The 20723-nt window shown below is 45.7% G+C and overlaps 2 long non-coding RNA genes across 2 annotated transcripts; one reads left to right on the top strand and one right to left on the bottom strand.

The window, feature by feature from the left end:
* Positions 1-3989: 3989 nt before the first annotated feature.
* Positions 3990-10572, bottom strand: LOC145512186 (uncharacterized). The gene is made up of 3 exons (XR_014058378.1): positions 10112-10572; positions 7306-7457; positions 3990-5045 (listed from the first exon to the last, which is right to left on the bottom strand). It is a non-coding gene; the product is annotated as an uncharacterized LOC145512186 (long non-coding RNA).
* Positions 10573-10764: 192 nt separating this feature from the next.
* LOC145512926 (uncharacterized) lies at positions 10765-20511 on the top strand. The gene is made up of 2 exons (XR_014058918.1): positions 10765-10878; positions 18048-20511. It is a non-coding gene; the product is annotated as an uncharacterized LOC145512926 (long non-coding RNA).
* The last annotated feature ends 212 nt before the right edge of the window (positions 20512-20723 follow it).

Genomic DNA, 20723 nt, shown 5'->3' with positions numbered 1-20723 from the left:
CAAAAGTCTGTTCTTTACATCTGTGTCTCTTTTGCTGCCTTGCAAATAGGATCATCGTTATCATCTTTCTAAATTCCATATATGTGCATTAATGTACTGTATTGGTGTTTCTCTTTCTGACTTACTTCACTCCGTGTAATATGCTCCAGTTTCATCCACCTCCTTAGAACTGACTCAAATGTATTCTTTTTCATAGCTGCGTAATATTCTATTGTGTATATGTACCACAACTTCCTTATCCATTTGTCTGCCGATGGACATCTAGGTTGCTTCCATGATCTAGATATTGTAAATAGTGATATAGATACACCCATCTTTTAAAAGTGAATATTTAACTTCCAAATACATCGGGTTTTTAAAGTATCTTTCATATTAATTTCTCATTTTGATATTAATTTCTCATTTAAATACTTTCTTCTCTGTAATCATCCTTTGTGTTTTTTAATTTTATTGAGGCTTCCAATGGCAAAGTCAAAGATCTGTCTTGGTAAATGTTACATTGCACTTGAAAATATATGGGTTATTTTCAAATAGTGTTAGATATTGATTTCTAACATAATTCCACAGTTTTAATAGAACAGACTCTGTATGATTTCAGTACCTTTAGACCACAAAATTTTTGCACCTCAGTTTATGTCTCTTGATATGTTCCAGTGTCTCCTGATTTATAGTCTATGGGAACTTGAATTGAATTTATATCCTGCTATTGTGTGAAAAATGTATAAATTTTAATTGTGTTGAATTGGTTCATAGTGCTTTTCAGATCTGCTATATACTTCTACTTTCCTGCCCATTCATTCTATTAATTTTTGAGAACTTGATATCGAAACTCCAACTAAAATCTTTATCTACTTAAAAAATAATTATATAGTGGAGCTACCTGTAACATTGTTCTGTATTTTCCAAGTCTCCTGCAGATGTATTATTATACTTTCATAAATTAAAAATTAAAAATTTAAAGACAGATAAATGCATCCTCAATGGAAAACTAGGCAGCCACAAGAAAGACAAAACTGCTGAATTCCACAATATGCTAGACCTAGAATGTGTAGTATGGTCACAATGTAAGTCAGAAGCAGAAGGCAAATATCTATTATTTAAATGGTGTGGTGGATGACTTTTTTTAAAAAAGAAAAAGATAAGCTAAAACTTTTATGAAGTAATAAAAGTAAAAAAAAATATTAAAGTTTCCCAGAGATAACTATGTCATTCTACTGGGAAGATTTTCAAAGGACATGCCCCCATAAGAAATGGAGAAAAATAGTATGACATCAGAAAGGAATAAAGTTTTCTTATGAGCATGTGTATGGAAAAGAGAAATTCCAATGAAGTGTTCAACAAACGGAAAAAAAGAAAATATACAAATGGCAAATAAGCATATTAAAAAAATGTTCAACATCATTTCCCACTATGGAATTGCAAATTAAAACAATAGTGTACCATTACAAAACTCTTAGGATAGCTAAAATTCAAAAAACTAGCCACACCAAAGATTAGTAATGATGCAGAGCAGTAAGAACTCTTTCATTGTTGGTGAGAATGCAAAATGGTGCAGCCCCTTTAGAAGAAGGCTTGGCAGTTTCTTACAAGACTAAACATGATCTTACCATATGATCTGTCGATTGCCCTCCTGGATATTTACCCAACTAATGTGAAAACTTAAATCAACACAAAAACCTGCATATGAGTGTATATAGCTGCTTTATTCATAACTGCCCAAAACTAAAAACAACCAAGATGCCCTTTAGTAGATGAAGAGAGAAACTGATACATCCATGCAGTGAAGTATTTTATTCATCAATAAAAAGAAATAGGCTATTAAGCATGAAGAGACATAGAATCTTAAAAACATATTGTTAAGTGAAAGAAACCAGTCTGAAAAGGCCACAAACTGTATGATTCCAATTTTATAGTATTTTGTAAATAACAAAACTATAGAAATAGAAAAAGGGTCAATGTTTGCCAGGGTTTAAGGGAGAGTAGGGGGGGAATGAATTAATATACAATGCACAGTAGATTTTTAGAGCAGTGGAACTATTCTGTGTCATACTTTAACAGTGGATACATGACATCATGCATTTTTAAAAACCCATAGAAATTTACAGCACAAAGAGTGAACCTTAATGTATGCAAGTTTTTTTTAATCAGGTTGTTAGGGGAGCATGGAATGGAATATAGAGTTTTTAAATACACAAGCCATAAAAGAAAAAAAAAGGTAAGTTGGACTTTATTAAAGTTTAAAACTTATGCTCTGCAAAAGATGCTATTAACAGAATGAAAAGACAGGGAGATTCTCTCTTGTATTCTACCTGTAGTATAAATGGATAGCACAGTCTCGGGGAAGAGGGTACAGAGGAAAGATGCTGACCTAGGGCATCTGTAATTCGAAAGGCAGAAGGAACTTCACATAAGCACTTTACTCAATAAAGTTACTTCTTATAGGAGTGTTGTAAGTTAGTAATTCTGAAGTCGCTATGAATGTATCCTGGGATTGAACAAGTCAGAATATAGATGTTGGGAGCCAGATTTCACTCTGTTAGAGTGGGAATTTACAGGGAGGAGGCCACAGTGATCTATGTGGTAATGAGTTAGAGTTGGAGATGTCAGTATGAACTCATCTTTAGTTTAATATAGATATAGATACAGATGGTTACATATAGAAATACTTACAGATGTCTGTATATATATGAGTTAGCATACCTCATACATTTTCTTGTTCTGTCAGCCAAGAAGCCCTAGAAGAAATGACCACCACCCCCACCCACCACCCTCACCAGCAGCAATGAGCACACCTAGTATAGATCTTGGTTTGGATGCCATTTTCCAACAGAAGAAAGCAGCGTTCCTTAAAGAAATGTCTGATTCTAGGACTGGGGCAAGTAGTGTCCCCAAGAGTATCTTGTAGGGCCAAAAAATCAAGAAAGTTAAAAAAAAGGAAAAACTGCATTAAAGAGGTTATGTCAAAGAGATAGGAGCCAACCGAAAGAGCTCCTAATGTCTAGAGCTGAAACAATTTGGGCAACAAAATAAAGTAGCATTGGATTATAACCCAAACTATAAAATAAGTACCCATGAGTCCATCAGTTCAGTTCAGTTCAGTTCAGTCACTCAGTCGTGTCTGACTTTTCGCGACCCCATGGACTGCAGCTTGCCAGGCCTCCCTGTCCATCACCAACTCCCGGAGTCCACTCAAACTCATGTTCATTGAGTCGGTGATGCCATCCAACCATCTCATCCTCTGTCATCCCCTTCTCTTCAATCTTTCCTTCAATCTTTCCCAGCATCAGGGTCTTTTCAAATGAATCAGCTCAGCGCATCAGGTGACCAAAGTATTGAAGTTTCAGCTTCAACCTCAGTCCTTCCAGTGAACACTCAGGACTGATCTCCTTTAGGATGGACATGAGTCCATAGTGATACACATAAATGATTGAATAGGTAAATGAGGGAAATCTCTGTGTCAGAGGAATTTCAAAAAATGTATATAGATACTGAGCTCTCAAGGCGAGAAAGAATAACTCCCACCCTTTCAATGTGGGCTGCACATGTTGACTTCCTTCCAAAGAATGCAGTGTGGCAAGGGGAGTGGGAAGATCAACTTTACCATGGAGAAGCCTGACAAACTCTGCCTCAACCAGCCCACTCAGGTCGGTAGCAACAGTGATAAATCAAGTTGATGGTATATATCCTTGATATAACGTGATGAAAAAGTTGTTTTACTTCCCCCTCCGCAAAACCCACAACTCTACTCCCGTCACGAGAAAAACACCAGACAAATTCTGGAATAAGGGCATTCTACAAAATACCTCACCAGTACTCCTTAAAACTGTCAAGATCATCAAAAAGAAGGAAAGTCTGAGAAACTATTGTAGCAGGAGAAGACTAAGAAAACATGACTACTGAATATATATTATGTGTCATTCTGGATGAGATCCTGACATTAGGTAGATACTAAGGAAATCTGAATGAAACATTAAGATCAGTTAGTAATACTGTGTGAATATCAATTTACTAATTATAATAAATGTACCACACTAATGTAAGATGTTAGTAATAGTGGAAACTGGACAAGGGCATATGGGGGCATTCTCTGTACTATATTCTCAAGTTTTCTCTAGATCTGTGGGCCCATGGATTGTAGACCACCAGGCTCCTCTGCCCATGGAATTTTCCAGGCAAGAATACTGGAGTGGGGTGCCATTTCCTACTGATCTTCCTGACCCAGGGATCAAACCCACATGTCTTGCATCTCCTGCATTGGTAGGTGGATTCTTTACCACAGTACCACCTGAGAAGCCCCAGATCTAAAGCTGTTCTAAAAAATCAAGTCTAATAAAAACAAACTTACCTCTCTCCTGAAGCCCTGTGCTTCCTCCAAGATCCTATGGGACTTGGTACCTCCTCCTCCATGGCCCTGAGGGCATTTCCCCATACCTATCCCCCACCAGACCCTAAGCCTCCCCAGAGCACACCTGCCGTTCTTAACTTTGTAACCCTGAGATCCTCTGAGAAGGGGAGTTGCATCTTCTAGAAACTGTTTGAAGACAACCAGCTGTGCTCGTATACAGATGTTCTGATCTGTTCCAGAAACAGCCTGTCCTATTGCACTTCTCTGGAGACTGCTATCTGCAAATAAGTCTCCTTGTATTCTGTTATCTGGGGTCTCTCTTCAGAGGCAGGGAACAGTTTGATCACTCTGGACAAAGCCCCAGGCCCATAGTCCAGTTATGCACCCCCACTTCTGTCCAATTCCCTCTCTGGTGCTCAGGGGGCCCTCTGCCTCAGTGGGGATCAGCTACTTACAATCAAGAAGGTTGGCTTTAGTCTGGGTTGTTTGCCCGCCTGAAGCAGTGAAGCAGTTCTATTTTTAAAGCCCTTGGTTTCTCTGTGTCTTGCTCAGAAGGTGGCTGGTGTTCCAGGACTCTGCTCGGGATAAATGCTCTGCCTTTTTGCTCTTCCCTCTGTCCTCCACTTTTATGCCATCGCCAATACTGTCCTCCCCCTGGTACTGTCAAGGGAAGCTGGGCTTGTAATTCTTCCAGGGAAGGCTTTAGAAAGAAAGAAATTAAGGCCAATCAAAGTGTCAGGTCTGAATTGTTTGTATGTTGGGGTGTAGGTGAGAGGAGCTTAACATGACTCCCTTCTATGCCTCTGTCATCTCCCTCCCCTCTCCCCCACATCCACCTCATCATAAACTAGCCCCTTGTTGGTCTTAAACTTTATTAGGTGACAATAGGAGCTAATCGTGGAGAAGAAAATGGCAACCCACTCCGGTATTTATGCCTAGAGAATCCCGTGGACAGAGGAGCCTGGCGGGCTGCTGTCCATAGGGTCGCACAGAGTCGGACACTACTGAAGCGACTTAGCATGCATGTATGCATTGGAGAAGGACATGGCAACCCACTCCAGTATTCTTGCCTGGAGAATCCCAGGGACAGAGGAGCCTGGTGGGCTGCCGTCTATGGGGTTGCACAGAGTCGGACACGACTGAAGCGACTTAGCAGCAGCAGCAACAGGAGCTAATCAAACAAATAAGTCTCAATATGAGGTGAAGCCCACCCAATCAGAAGCCAATCATAGCAGCAGCCTTGTCAGGGGAGATTTTGCTGCAGGTACACACACACACACACACACACACACACAGAGCAATGGTTTAAGTCTTTGTAATGTGGCGGCATTTCCTCAGAGCTTTCCCTGCACTGTCTGAGTCCTGCCCTTCAGCCTGTTCATCTCAGGGCTCTTGACCTGCTTTACTGCCTGTGAGGCCCGAGTTTATGCCTCCAGCCCAGACTTGCCCTTTGGCCTCCAGACCCTCCTAGCTAGCTGTCTGTTTGACCTTGACATGTGATATCTCAAAGGAACCTCCAGAGCAACACATCCCCCACTAAGCTCACAGCCCTCCTGGCCCTAGATCTCTCTCTCCAGGAGTGGTGATGCTGCCTGTTCTACTATAGAATCACCAGAAATCCTGCAGAAATCAGAAACCAGCCTTGGTGGTCAATCCTTCACCTCTGTGTCCTAATCCATCACTAAATCCTAAGCCCTTAACTCCAAAATACCCCTTTTTAAAAAAATGTGGGGTACAGCTGCTTTACAATATTGTATTAGTTTCTGCTGTACAATGATATGAATTAGCTGTGTGTATCCATATATCCCTTCCCTCTTGGACCTCCCACTCACCCACCCCATCCCAACTCTCTAGGTCCCCACAGAGCACCAAACTAAGCTCCCTGTGCTTTACAGCAGTTTCCCTCTAGCTATCTGTTTTTTTTTTTTTTTATTTCTTCTTATCTATTTTTTTAAAATTTATTTGTTTATTTATTTTTTTATAAATTTATTTATTTTAGTTGGGGGCTAATTACTTTACAATATTGTAATAGTTTTTGCCATACATTGACATGAATCAGCCATGGGTTTACATGTGTTCCCCTTCCTGGACCCCCCACCCACCTCCCTCCCCATCCCATCCCTCTGGGTCATCCCATTGCCCCGGCCCTGAGCCCTTGTCCCATGCATCGAACATGGAATGGTGTTCTGTTTCACATATGATAATATACATGTTTCAATGCTATTCTCCCAGAACGTCCCACCCTCACCTTCTCCCTCAGAGTCCATAAAATTGTTCTATGCATCTGTGTCTCTTATTCTGTCTCGCATATAGGGTTATCGTTACCATCTTTCAAATTCCATATATATGCATTAGTATATTGTATTGTTGTTTTTCTTTCTGGCTTACTTCACTCTGTATAATGGGCTCCAGTTTCATCCATCTCAGTAGAACCGATTCAAACGTATTTTTTTTTAATGGCTGAGTAATATTCCATTGTGTATATGGTAAACAGTGTAGCTATCTGTTTTACACATGTCAGTGTTGGTCACTCAGTCGGGTCTGACTCTTCGCAACCTCATGGACTCTAGCCCACCAGGCTTCTCTATGGAATTCTCCAGGCAAGAATACTGGAGTGGGTAGCCATTCCCTTCTCCTGGGGATCTTCTCAACCCAGGGATCAAACCTGGGTTTCCTGTATTTCCAGTGGATTCTTTACCATTTGAGCCACGATAGCAGTGTATATATGCTGCTCCCAATCTCCCAATTTATCCCATCACTCCCCTTCTCCCAACCGCCCCCCCCATGTCCACACATCTATTCTCTACATCTGCATCTCTATTTCTGCCTTGCAAAATAGGTTCATCTGTACCATTTTTCTAGATTCCACATATATGTATGTGTGCTAAGTTGCTTTAGTTGTGTCGGACTCTTTGCAACCCCAGGGACTGTAGCCTGTCAGGCTCCTCTGTTCGTAATACCTCTTAAATCCATCTACTGGTCTCCAACCTTGCTGTCTCTGCTGTAGTCCTAGCTGCCTTTATCCCTAAGCCTGATGGCTGTCGCAGTCTTGTTACTGGACTGCTGCATCCTCTCTTACTAACTTCCAGGCTTTCTCCTCCCGGCAGCCAACCTGACATTGTGAAAATATAAAGACACTTGTGATTAAGTCTTTTAAGAGGGGCCCATCAGTCTCACAATGAAGACCTGAATCCCCTGAATCCTCACCCTGAACTATCCGGCCTCACAGGATCTGGCCCCTCAACTCGCCAGCCTCCCACCTCGATCCCCCATCCTTCCCTAAATGGGGGTGGCATTGGCCCTTCCACAGCCTCCAGATGCATGATGCTTCCCACTGTGGGGTTCTGCACATGTGATTCTTCTGCTTGGAATGCTTTCCCCTCCCTCAACTTTGGCCTAGCTCATTCCTGGTCAAACTTCAGTTCTCAGCTTAAAGTCAGATCCCCTCATATCTCACAGCTCCCTGAGCAGGCAGTTTCTCCAGAGCCCTTATTACTCTGTAATTATACAACTCTGAATGATGCTTGGACTCAGGTATGCCCAGTCACATGGGGGCAGGGAGATATCTCTTTGATTTAAGCTGTCATCCCAGCACTAGAACAGTGTCTGATTCCAGCCAGCTCAATAACTGTTCTTTACTTGAATGAGTGAACCCTCCTAACAACCCTAAGAAGTAGATTTTTATTATCCTGCTTCCTGCACAGCTCAGAGACACTCAAAAACGAACCCAGTCATACAGCTCTTTTTAGCAGAGCCATAATTTAAACAGGGTCAAGTTAAATCTAAAGCTCTTGATCAATATTTTTTCCTGACCTGTCCCTCTGTACCAGTGAGACCTGCAGGCCAGAAAGCTCCCAAGACTTCTTTCCTCCTGACTAGGCACTTTCCACATTGGAGAGGGTAACAATCAAATGGAAACCTGAGTCAGGGGTGGGGAGAGGGAGAGAGCACGTGACTCCCTGCCTTTCCAGCACCCCACCTCCACACCCCTCCTTTTGGTCTTACTACTGATTACATTGAACTGAGTGCCTACTGTATGCCTGGCACTATTTTAAATGCTTTACATATGTCTGTTTAATTAATGAAGTAGATATTATTATTATTCCCATTTTTCAGATGAGAAAACTGAGGTCCAGACAAAAATAAAAATTTGCTCAAAGCTACACCGTGGATCAAGGGCGAGCTGGGATACAAACCCAGGCAGCCTGCCTCCAGAGCCCACATTTCATCTTGAGAAAGTTTCTCGGCTATGTGGTCTGCAGTCTTGGTGTGATGGACAGTCAGGATGCTCAGTGCTCCCCCTAGATGAGCGGTGAGTTTGTGAGGAAATCTTTTCTCCATGGCTGTTCAGTGTTGAGGGACACGAGAAGGGAAACTACACTCACCACTGCATCCTGAAGGTGCGCTCCCAAAGGGATCGTTCATCAGTTCCTGCTCCCAAGTCCCTCACCTCAGGGTTGTCCCAATTCCAGGCTTTTCCCGAGCCTGGTTCTCCAGGCTTCATGTCCATTCTATGGGCTTCCATAAGGCATATGAAGAAATTCCTCTTCTGCTTACAATAGCCAATTTCTGTTTCTTACAACAAAAATGTCCTAATACAGTAATACCTAACCTTTTTGGCACCAGGGACTGATTTTATGGAAGATAATTTTTCCATAGACTGGGGTGGGGGGAGCGGGTGGAGGGTGGAATTGTTTTTGGATGATTCGAGTGCATTACATTTATTGTGCACTTTATTTCTATTATTATTGCATCAGCTCCACCTCGGATCTTCAGGCATTAGATCCCGGAGGTTGGGGACCCCTGTTCTAATAGACACTCTTCAGAACTCCAGCTCAGAGCCTGTCACAGGGACAGGTGAAGGAGCTGGTGGTAGGTGGGCAGGGGCTTCCAGGACCAAGTCGAGGAGTAGGGGTGAGGGAGGGAAGAAGCTGGTGCTTGCGTCTCAGGGGCAGGCAGCCCCAAGAATGGCAGTGGGCAAGAAGGGACAGCAGGCAAGGTGGCTTTGGCACTGTGAAGGGTCAAGTTAAAATGACACAAGTCAGGCGGGCAGGCTCTGTGGCAGGTACAGTTTGTACAAGGGTTCTTGTGAAGCTGCCTTCATTATCAGCATGGAAGCTGGGCAGAAACACTGTGTGCTGCTAGGGGCTGTCACCATTAAATGAAAGTGAAGGATTCGGTCACCAAACAGCCTCCCAGGCATCCCACTGAGAGGCAGGCATGTTAGCCAACAGGGGCAGAACATCCCTCCTTCTGCAAAGTGAGCTGACGCTAATTACACTCCTCAGAAGATCTCCCCCAGTATTACACAAGTGACGACCTTTATATAATCAGATTTCACTATAGGAATTCATAAGTAATCCCACTCCCCTCCCACTTTCTGTGCCACCCTAAAAAACACAAGCACAGAGGGAAGATGAGATGCTGACTCAGCAGACATTTATGTCTGTGCCAGAACCCAGGCCAGGTGTTGGGAGCAATTGTTTGCAAACCTGGGCAGTGCATCAAAATCACATGTGGGACTTGTAGCAACACAAAAGCCCCCACACCTCCAGACCCAGCCCAGGGCTTTACTGAATTAGAATCTCTAGGAGCAGGGAATGGCAGGTGAACTTTACATAAGCTCTCAGGTGAAAGGTAAATGAGGTCAGAGAAGCAGTCAGGAGGGGTGGGCTGTGATGGGGGACAAATAGTTTAGATTTTATTCAAAATGAGCACAGAACCCATCTGGAAGTTTTAGCAGAGAAATGGCATGATCTGACTCACCACTTAGCCGATCATTCTGTAGCTGCCATGATCATGTGTGTTTTGCAGGTAGTGCAGCAGGAGTGCCGGCTGGGAGACAAATTGGGTGCCTGCAATTGTCCCAGGGAGACAGTTGGCTGGTGGCCTGGATTAGCTGACTGTTGGATTATTTTGAAGGTAAAGTGATAAGATTTGCTGATGGATTAGATGCTGGGTATAAGAAAGGAGTAGTCAAGGGTGATGCTGGGGTTTCTGATTTGAATTACCAGAAGGATGGATTTGCCAGAACTGAGATGGAAAATGCTGTGGCAGGAGCAGATTAGGGATCCGTTTTGAAGATATATATCTGAGATGCCTGTTAACTATGTGAGTGGAGAATTGGGTGTAAGAACTTGGGGGTGGGATTGGAGTGGGGTGGCCCTTGACTTTCTGTGCTAGCTTTCAGTTTTAATTTGAAAATCATCCTCCTCCTCCTACACACACACACACACACACACACACACTTTACCTTGGATGTTTCAATGAAGTGGATTTCATTTTCTGACCTCACAAGGGGAATAAAACATGTTGACCAATCAGAGCCTGCATTGCCTTTCCATGGAAATGGATCTAGAAATTGACCTGAGACTCCTTTAGAGCCAATGAGATGCCATAAGAATTTTGCAAAGACTTCTGGGTAAAGAATTTGAGCAGAGAAAATGAAAGGGCCAAGGCTCCTGCAGCTGTCCTGTGACTGTGAGGAGTGAAAGGGGCTGAGCATAAGAGAGAGGGAGAGAGACCAGGCACTGGTAATCAAATTATGACTGAATCATTCTTTCTCTCTCATGTTTACTTTGTGTTATGTGAGCCACCAGTAAATTCTCTTCCCCCTAAAAAGTCCCATTTGATTCTGATATAACACATCTGTGGACAAATATTTAGGAAATAGCTGTGGGATACACATGGTCCTATACCATTGCTACTCAAATGTCATCTGTAGTGAGTTTGTCATGTAGAATTTGGCAAAGATTATTAAAATTGAAAAATTCTTTTAAAAAGTCAATTCTAAAAAGCTTATTAGAATTGGAAATCTCAAACCCCAACCCAGATATAAAGAATCAGAATCTGCATTTTAACAAGATCTCCACATGACCGGAATGCACAAATAAGCATGAATAGGCCATGAGCTGCTTGCTTGTGCTCTTCCTGGGGAAAAAAAGATATCTTTGTGATATAAATAAGTAACAATGCCAGGGTGTATTGGCATTGGCAAAATTGTCTCAAGAGCAAAAATAATAACTATAATTTACTGCGCACTTACTATGTCCTTCACTCTATTATATCTTTTGTATATATTACCTCATTAATCCAGAATTAGATATTATGGCTCATCTCACTTTAACAGACAAGGAAACCAAAACTCAGGGACATTAACCCCTTACTTGAAGTCACACTTCCCTTATAGGAAGCGCCTGTGTGGTGAACATTTATTGCTTTTGCTCACCTCATCTGCAGTCCCCCTTCATTTGTACCAGCTGGCCCCAGAAAGGACTGCCTCTCCCCATCCTCACCCCCACTCCCAAGCAGGCTCCATGCCTGACCAGTTAGCTCACTTTATTCCTCTGCTCAAGGAAACTAGTTCTGATTTGCACTTAAGTCAGTCCAATATTCATCAGCTCTAGAATTTTTTCTGGAACTATGGAGAAAAAAAAATGTTATCTTTCTGATGGGGAAACTAGACAAAATGTGAGTCTGATATTGCTGCCACAACTAGGGGCCTGGAAATGAATCCAGTTGTAAAAAGAGGCAGATTTCTAATGACATTGCTTGAGGTGTCTGGGTTGGACACACCTAAATTTAATTATCCTTTTTTTTTGTAATGAAATTCAATAAATTCTTTAGGGAGGATGGCATTAAGGCCAGTTTGAGTTGGGTTTCTATGATTTGAAGCCATAAGGGTCCTGATGAATAGAGCAACAAAGGCAGCCCACAAAAGCAGCTCTACTTAACTCAAAGCCTGTTCTCTTAATCAGTGTCCCCTTCTCTGCCATAGAAAGGAGAGTGAAACCCAAAGGTCATGAAAGTTGACTTGGATCAGGAGGAGTTCACAGTGGTGTGGCAGGGAGAGGGTTAAATCAAGTAGCTCAGACAGCTTAAGCCCCTTACCCTAATTTCCTATCCTTCTCTGTACCATCCTCCCTTCAGCTGGGCTTCGGGCAATGTTGGCCCCCTGCCTGGGCTTTTCCGCTGGACCTGTAGAGCTGAGCCAGTACTGGGCCTGCATGCAGTGTTGTGAGTATTGTTGAATAAATGAGTGATTGACAGCTCCAGGCTAGCTGGGTATTTCAGTGGTGAATACTTTGCAGTCTGAACATACATATCCTTTTTCTACACCCTTAGATTCACACTGTGGTCATTTCTGCCTCCAGTGCCGTCTCCTCCCATCTTGGAGAGAATCAAGAGCCTGCCTTCTGTCTTGTGCATATGATTCCCCAGCCCTCCTTCTCCTTTCTTAGTCCCTACCTCACTGCCCACTTTTGCTCCAAGCAGAGTTACAGTTCCAGGAATGGTACCCTGGCTGCTTCCCACCTCTGCAGCAGACCAAGGTCTCTTTTCTCCTTGTTCTCTTGTTCATGCTTGTCTGTTGCAGGATAACTTCAGTGGAAAAAAATCCAATTGTTCACAACTCACTTCAGTTTTCCCTAGTGCACAGCATGGTTAGCTGAATTAAACAAAAACAAACAACCAACAAAACAAACATCTAAAACATTCTTTGGGCCTGTAAATGATAAGAGGTCAATTTTCCAGCCCCCATCCTTGACCCCAAGGCTTCCAGCCTGCTTTTCCTCTGGATAGATATGCTTCTGGCGGGTGGCATGCTTAATGGCTCCTCTGAACTCCTGAGGAGAGGGGACCAATAAGACACCTCTGCTCTGATGGATTATGATTGGATGGCTAATTTCTAATCAGCCATTTGTATATTTGTACCAGGACTTCCCTCAGTTAGTAAAGAATCCGCCTGCAATGAGGAGACCCCGGTTCAATTCCTGGGTCAGGAAGATCCGCTGGAGAAAGGACAGGCTACCGACTCAAGTGTTCTGACCTGGAGAATTCCATGGACTGTATAGTCCATAGGATCACAAACAGTTGGACACGACTGAGCGACTAACACTCACTCACTCACTCATTTGTATATTAAGCCAGCCCCTACCATTCCAGGTTCTATTCCAAGCTCTGCAGACAAAGTGACACTCAGGACAGACCAGGTTCATATTCCCAGGGAGGGAGAGAAACAGCAAACCAGCAAACAGATAAATGAGCATTTCAGGGCAATGAAATAGAGCTCAATTGGTAATAGAGGAAGTGGTTTGGTATAAGAGAGAGTAATCAAAGGTGGCCTGCTGAGACCTGAAAGAGAAGGAAATGGCCCCAAAGGATCACCTGGTGCAGAGGTTCTGAGACAGCAGAGAGCTTGGCATAATCTAGGAGCTGACCGAAAGCCAGAATGAGCTCTCTGCAGTAGAGAAAAAAAAAAAAAATAAGGTGAGCTCCTTGAGGTCAGCTGGAGCTGGATGAGAGAGGCCCAGCCAGCCACAGTAAAAAGGCACAGTGCACTGTGGAGGCACAAGGTGGTTTCATGTGGCATGGTTTGGTATATGTTTTGAGAAGCTCACTCTGGCTACTGAGGGAAGAATTAATTACGGGGGGCCCAAAGAAGATCCATGTGACAGCTTTGAAAGCTAGTCACCAGGTGGCTTTCTATGCAGGCTGAGGCTGGAAGACAGGACTCTGGTGACAGATGTAAGGTGGAAATTCAGACATGAAGACCCCCACTGCCCCTATAGAGGTCACGTCTGGAGGTATAATGATCTCGCTTCTGGGGGAACAGGCTTGCTTCTGTCCTCAGCCTGGATCCCAACTTCTTATGACAGAGACATGGACACATTTAGGCAATCAAGAAAAACAACTACAAACTTCACAGCCTTAGAATACACCACTGTCACTCATACTGATGCTGGAGGTGATTTAGGTGGACCTGTCAGGCAAGGTCCCACTTGCGAAGCATAGAGAACCCAGAAGGAAAAGAAGGAAAAGCAACAAACACTCAGATGCCACATGAAGGCTGAGCTGCAAGCCTGTACCCACAGCTCAATTGGTGTTGCTAACGCACCCTTTCCCTTGGCATCTTCAGAATAAGTAAATAATCTGTCTACCTGAAATGAACTCCTTCAAAAAGAGAGAGAGTGAGTGAGCATTTGGAACATTGCTGAGACTTAAATTGACCAACTTTGATCAAGATGAGTTAGTAAAATTGTAGGCTCCTCATCAGCTGCATTTTAATTCCATATTTGGAGTCATTATAAAATCATCTGAACTTCTCAGTGGAAGTACACTTTGGGGAGTTTATTTTTGAGCCTCTCAGAATACAAAGGAGAGTCTTCCAATACAGGATCTGGGCAGAGCACACGGCTCCCTTTTAAATGAGGAGGACACGATGCCCAGTTGTCTCTCCTTTTAATTCCCTCTTCCCTCTGTGTAAATTTCCCTGAAAGCAGGCAATTTCTGATGATGGAATAAAGGGCTCTTAGAGCCTCACCTGAGGAAGCAGATTGCTGCTGGCAAACAGAGCATTCCAGAAAATTCTTTATTGGGCTGAACACCCAGCTGGACACTGAGTCAGAGAAAGGAGGGGGATTTGGGGAATCTTTGATTTTCTTTAGATGAAACCAACAGAGATTTTCTTTAGGTTTAGATTTTCTTTAGATGAAACCAACTCCACCTCCATGGTCTGCTTGTGTCCAACTCTTTGCGACCCCTTGGGCTTTAGCCTGCCATACTCCTTTGACTATGGGATTCTCTAGGCGAGAATACTGGAGTGGGTAGCCATTTCCTTCTCCAGGGGATCTTCCCGACCCAAGGATCGAAACACAATCTCCTGCATTGCAGGTGGATTCTTTACCATCTGAGCCACCAGGGAATCCAAAATGTGAGGGGACTTCAGAGGTCATTCTGCATTTAGCTAGAGCAAAACCCCAGAAATCCCATTCCCAGCCACAAGCCAGGGTCTGCTGGGATAATACCAGCTCCCCCATTGATCAAAGTGCTGCGTGGCTCCTGCTTATACCTGGTTACTCTGCTGGCACCATGGAAAATCCTGCTGGGCTTCACCAGCTGATTGGTGCCATCACCAGGGGCTTCAACCCTACCCACTGCCACAGATTGATGGCTTGATTCTTGATTAAGCAATCAATCTACCAATAATGAATCATGTTATTAGGTGTTTCCCTTTAAAATAAAATATGGCGCCTGCCCTCTAAAGAACTGACCATATATTGCAGGCAGGATGGGGCAAGCTGCATGCAAGAAAGACTTGTGTTATAATGTCACTGCAGACAACTAGTACAATTCAGTTTCACTCTGTAAAATGTGATTGTTCATGAGGATAGTGGGAATCTCAAGAAGTGTACAATGTTTCAAGCCTGCATTCCAGAATCACATGGTCCAAAGTACTGTAATTCTTTGTTCATTTGTTCAGGAAATACTGTTCATGCTGGCTCTATTCCAGGCAGTGTGCTAGGCATTGAGAATGTAACTATAAATAAGGCAATAACAAGGTGGATACTTTCATGGAATTCACAGTCTGGTGGATCAGACAAATGCACTCACCACGCAACCAGTAATCCCTCCCTCCTTCTCCTCACCCACTCACATGTTCACTCATTCAATCAGGGAGCATTTATTGAGCATCTACCAACCCTGACATTGTGCCAGGCTCTGGATGCACTGTGAGAAACTACCGATGACAGCTGATGCCCCACGAAGCTTAACATCCAAGCGGTCAGGGTGTGACCTGAATAAGAGAGTTCAGGGGGTCAGCAGAGGGCCAAGTCCTGATGGGTGGCATTCAGAGAGGACTTCATATATGGGATGGACCTCAAGGTCAGATTGGAGCCTGCTCCCTTCCCCTTCTCCCTCCTTCTGCACCTCCACCCTGACCTCTTCAGGGTTTAGAAAGATGAACAAACCACCCCCCTGGGCTCTGGACTGTGGTCACACACCTGGAAAGTCTTTCTTTAAAATCATAAAGTTCTCCTTCCTGACTTCAGCTGCAGTGTCTTCTCACTGCTGCCAGAAATGTTTTCTCAGTGTGAAGACCTAGCAACAAATCCAAACACCAACCCATACATCTAATCTTGGCCTTTTCCTCACTTTCCTTGCTCACTACTTTCCCAGGGTCAAAGGTGGGACTTCTAGGGACAGGCTGAGCACAAAATGAAACAGGAAGAGATGAAAAGTACAGTTGCCCAGGCAAGGTTTCCCTGCCAGCACAGGGTGTGGAAGCACTTGCATGTCAGCATTCCTATCAGTGATGGGGTGCTTCCAGGACTGAGAGGTCCCCTGAAGGGCAGTTTCACTGGCTGGGTCCATATCCTGCAACCAGGCCAGTCACAGTTTGCTTTCACTCCTGACACAATCACAGGAGTCCTGCTCTGTGCCCACCACAGGAGGCAGTGGGCCAAGGAAGATGAGCGGGATGCAAGCGGCTCACCCTCTTAATGAACACAGATATGCTGTTCTCTCAAATCATCCTACCCTCGCCTTCTCCCACAGAATCCAAAAGACTGTTAGCATTGAAACATGTATATTATCATATGTGAAACAGATTGCCAGTCCAGGTTTGATGCATGAGACAGGGTGTTCAGGGCTGGTGCACTGGGATGACCCTGAGTGATGTGATGGGGAGGGATGTGGGAGGGGGGTTTAGGATGTGAAACACATGTACACGTATGGCTGATTCATGTCAATGTATGGCAAAAACCACTACCATATTGTAAAGTAATTAGCCTCCAATTAAAATAAATAAATTAATTAAAAATAAAATAAAAATAGCATCATTAAAAAAAAAATGAACACAGATATGTAAACAGCACTCATACCCAAAGGGAAAGCAGACATGAAGCTAGAGTATTCATCCACAGTGGTTGAAAAAAATATATGGGCAACAGGGATGGAGATGAAAGACACTTCCAGGGTAAAATCCTCCTGTTCTCATGATTAACTGGAGGTGGGTGGGGAGATGAATGCGCAGGGGGAAGAAAGGACACGGGATCCTAATTCACATGTTTTGTGTCCCTTCCCCCTGTGGGTTTAGCTTTCCTGTCTGCTTGATGTTCCTTCAAGTCTTGCTTCTGTCATAGTGATAGCTCTACTGGGGCCATTGCTCCTCATTGTTGCTTCCATTTATTCAGCACCTACCTTGCATCAGGCACTGCTGAGCATTTTTATACCTTTTAGCAACCACCCAGCTGTGTAGACATTATTGTCCCCATTTGAAATATGAGCAAACTGAGACTCAGATAGAGTGTGCATGTACCTTCAATGAGGAGCCCTGTGCAAAGAGGCCAAGAGACCTTTGTCATCGTCCCCAGAAAGCTTTTCTTTCCCACTGAGTTGGCTCAAAGGGAGGGTACCTCCACTTTCCCTCCCAGCTTGACCTTCCAGTTCAAGGGCACCGGTGGCCTCCGCAGACCAGGTAAAAGGTTGCACTGTTTTGTCTGAAAGCTAGTAGGGGTGACAAACGCAGCCGGGAGGTGTGTGGCGGGGTTGGGGAAGGGGAAGACTCACAGACGTGCTGATCAGAAAAGTCTGATCACCTGGAGGGTATCCTAGACATCTAACCCACCGCTTGCATCTCGGAGTTGAGGAAAACGCGGTTCAGACTGGGGGAGGAAGTAGTCTTAAGACTCACTGCGCGCCAGGGGTCGAGAGCAGGGCGCCAAGTCTTTACCCTCAGCTGGGTGTGCGGGTGGTGTGTGTGTGGTGGGGGGTGTCCCAGGACCCCGCCCTGTATGTACGGAAATGCCAGGCCCCCGTCGCTCAGCCCAGCACTCTCTCGCCTCTCCACTACCCCATAACGGTAACAATTAAGGAGCGGGGGGAGGCTCCCTCTCCATCTGAGTGATTATGTTCTCATTAGGAGCCAATCCGCCCGGGCTACGAGCATCAGCTCCAGCGCAGCTTGGAGGGCGCGCTCCCAGCTCTGCTAACAGTGGAAGCCCCGGCGAGGGAACGAGCCCTGGGACCTTGCGCGGAACCTCGCGCAACCCCGCGCTGCGCAGTGGACAACACAGGCGACAGTGACCCCAGCACCTGGCCAGGGATCCAGCGCTGGTCCGGAGGCACCCAGAAGCTCAGGGTGCTGCCTGGAACACCTCGGCCTACGAGTCGGGTCTGGGCTCGTTGGGTCCTAGAAACCACCCCTACTACATTCCCCCCGTCCGCCCCCCGCCCCACCCCCGCCGCTTCAGTCCGCCGGCTCTCGGTAGTTCCATAGTTTCCCTCCACCAGACCCCTAATTCAAGCTCTGCACTCCGGGAACTGGGTGGGGGAGGAGGCAGTGTGGTAAGAGAGACCACAGTCCAAAGCAGAAGGCCTGGAAGAGGTAACCGCTTCCTATCTGGGGTGAGGAAGTCTTCCCGTGGGAGGTGACCACTGAGGCAGGATAGAAGGAAGTAACCAAGGTGACCCGGGCAGGAAAGGAGTCTTTCAGACAGAAGATGAAGCTGAGTGAAGGTGCGGTCCTGAAACCCCTACAGCCTTGATTCTGATCAGGTTTATTTGAGATAAAGGCAAGAAGCAGGACCCAGATCTAGAAAGATCTAGAGGATTCTAAGCTTTAAAGAAAGCCACTCTGAGGTGGGTTAGAATAACCGCCTCCCCACCTTCCTAGCCTCTGGTTGGGGGCAGGGAGATAGTCCCTACTGAGCTAATAACCCCCTTTTTCTCTAACCCTCTCAATCCTCAACACACCCTCCTTGAAGCTGGAGCACAATTTTCAGATGAAGGTCATTCACCTGCCTTTGGCAGAGGTAACAGTCACCTCCACATCTGCCCCAGGGGTGAGGGAGGTGGCCTAACTGTCAAGTGCCAGGCCCCAGATGGTCTTAGAGAAAGAGTTGTCCACAGCACCCCACCCCCCCCGTTCCCAGGCTTAGTGGGAGGCTCACAGTTGAGGATGAGGGTAGTGTGTGGAGGTGGACCTTAGAGCCCCTTGGGACAGGACTACCGGCTTAGCACTTGCTGGTGGGGGCCACCACTAACTCCTGGAACCCGCTAGGAGAAAGAACCACCCAAAGTTGTCCTCCTTGCCAACTCCAGATAAGGCCTGGTGGGAGACTGAGGAGGGCGCTGTGAGCCTTGGGAAGGCAGGATCTGTGCTGTATGGACAGGACCACTTCCCAGAGGACAAGGCCTTTTAGTTGAACTGCTTAGATCCCCAGAAAGAGAGGATTCTGACAAGTAGGGAAGAAGAAAAAGGGTACTTCAACTTGAAGCAAAGTAACAGCAGGTGCAAAGGCATGAAGACAGAAGTGGGAGACAGGTTCATCAGATGGTGGAGAGAAGGAATCAGAAGGTGAAAGAAGTGGCTGAAACCAGATAAGAAGGATCTCCAAGGCCAAGGTCAGAGTTTGGAGAGAAAGAGCTCCAGCCAGAAAGGGGCCAGCTGGAGCCACAGCAGAATCAAGGGATAACTTCGCTCTCTTGTCCCACTTGGGGCCCGTTCACTTCCTATCTGTGTTTACCTTTCAGGCCCCAGAGCAAGAGCTCAAAGTGCGCCTGAGTTCCTGGATAGGCCGCTTCTCCCGGCCTCCGGGCTAGCCTGCAGGCGCCAGATCAACCTGGCTGCAGGCAGGACTCACTAAAGCCAGGCAAAAGTCCAGAGAGAAAGGCTAAAACTCAAGGCAGGAGGACTCTTGGAGATGTTCCGATTCCTCCCTCTTTATACAGATGGACAAACTGAAGCCAAGCAAGAGGACTTGCTAAAGTATCCCTGCAGAGCACCGCCTGGTGGTCGCACCGCTTGGGCATCCACCGTGCGGGTCTGCTCTCCGACCACCCACTCACAGCCGAGTCAGTTTCAGGGTGCCTGGGGCTCAGTTCCCGTGAGCAGTGGCTACCCCACCCGCGCGGCGGTGACCCTCAGCCTGTGCGGTATGCGCGTGCCTGGCGGGCTGGCTCTGTTCCCTCTGAGCGGGGGGGTCGAGCTAGTTCCGCGGCCCAGCGCTCCAGCTGTCGACGATTTCTCCCTCCCAACCGGAAGAATGCGGAGAAAGTTGGAGGGGGAGGGGGTTAGAGTCTTTTTTTTTTCTTTCTTTTAGAGAATAGTTTTAAAATTCCTCTAGTACTCCTTATCCTCACTTCCCCGGGACTGACTAGGGTGGAGAACTGTGGAGCAGGAAAAAGACCGGGTCTCCTCTTCACTCCCTAAGTCCCTACTTAACCCCTGAGGGGTCCGGGGCCGTTGGGGTCGCTGAGGGCACCAGTTGGACGCCCGAGCCCCTGGATTGCGTGCGGAGGAGAAGCCTCGGCTGACTTTCAGCTCAGGCCTTCGTTTATTGACTCTTAAATCAAGAGGAGCCGCAGGAATAAATCGAGAAACATTGTTTACTGTGCTGTTATTAACCTCCTTCCCGCCTCTCTCCACTCTCTAATTAAATTCGTCTCTGAATCTCGGGCCAGGAGAAACCTCCAAAAGGACCAGAGCCAGAGGGGCCCATGCAGGCCGCGGCTCCCGCCCCTTGGCCGCCCACCTGCTTTCCGCGGCCCGAATTCCCCTCTGCCGAAGCGACTTGGTCAGACTTCCAGACTTAAA

The sequence above is a fragment of the Giraffa tippelskirchi genome, chromosome 7 (genome assembly GCF_054371585.1).
Source record: "Giraffa tippelskirchi isolate mGirTip1 chromosome 7, T2T-mGirTip1v1.2.pri, whole genome shotgun sequence".
Classification (NCBI taxonomy): Eukaryota; Metazoa; Chordata; class Mammalia; order Artiodactyla; family Giraffidae; genus Giraffa; species Giraffa tippelskirchi.
The sequence above is the reverse complement of the archived record's forward strand: the minus strand, read 5'-3'. Positions and strand labels throughout refer to the sequence as shown.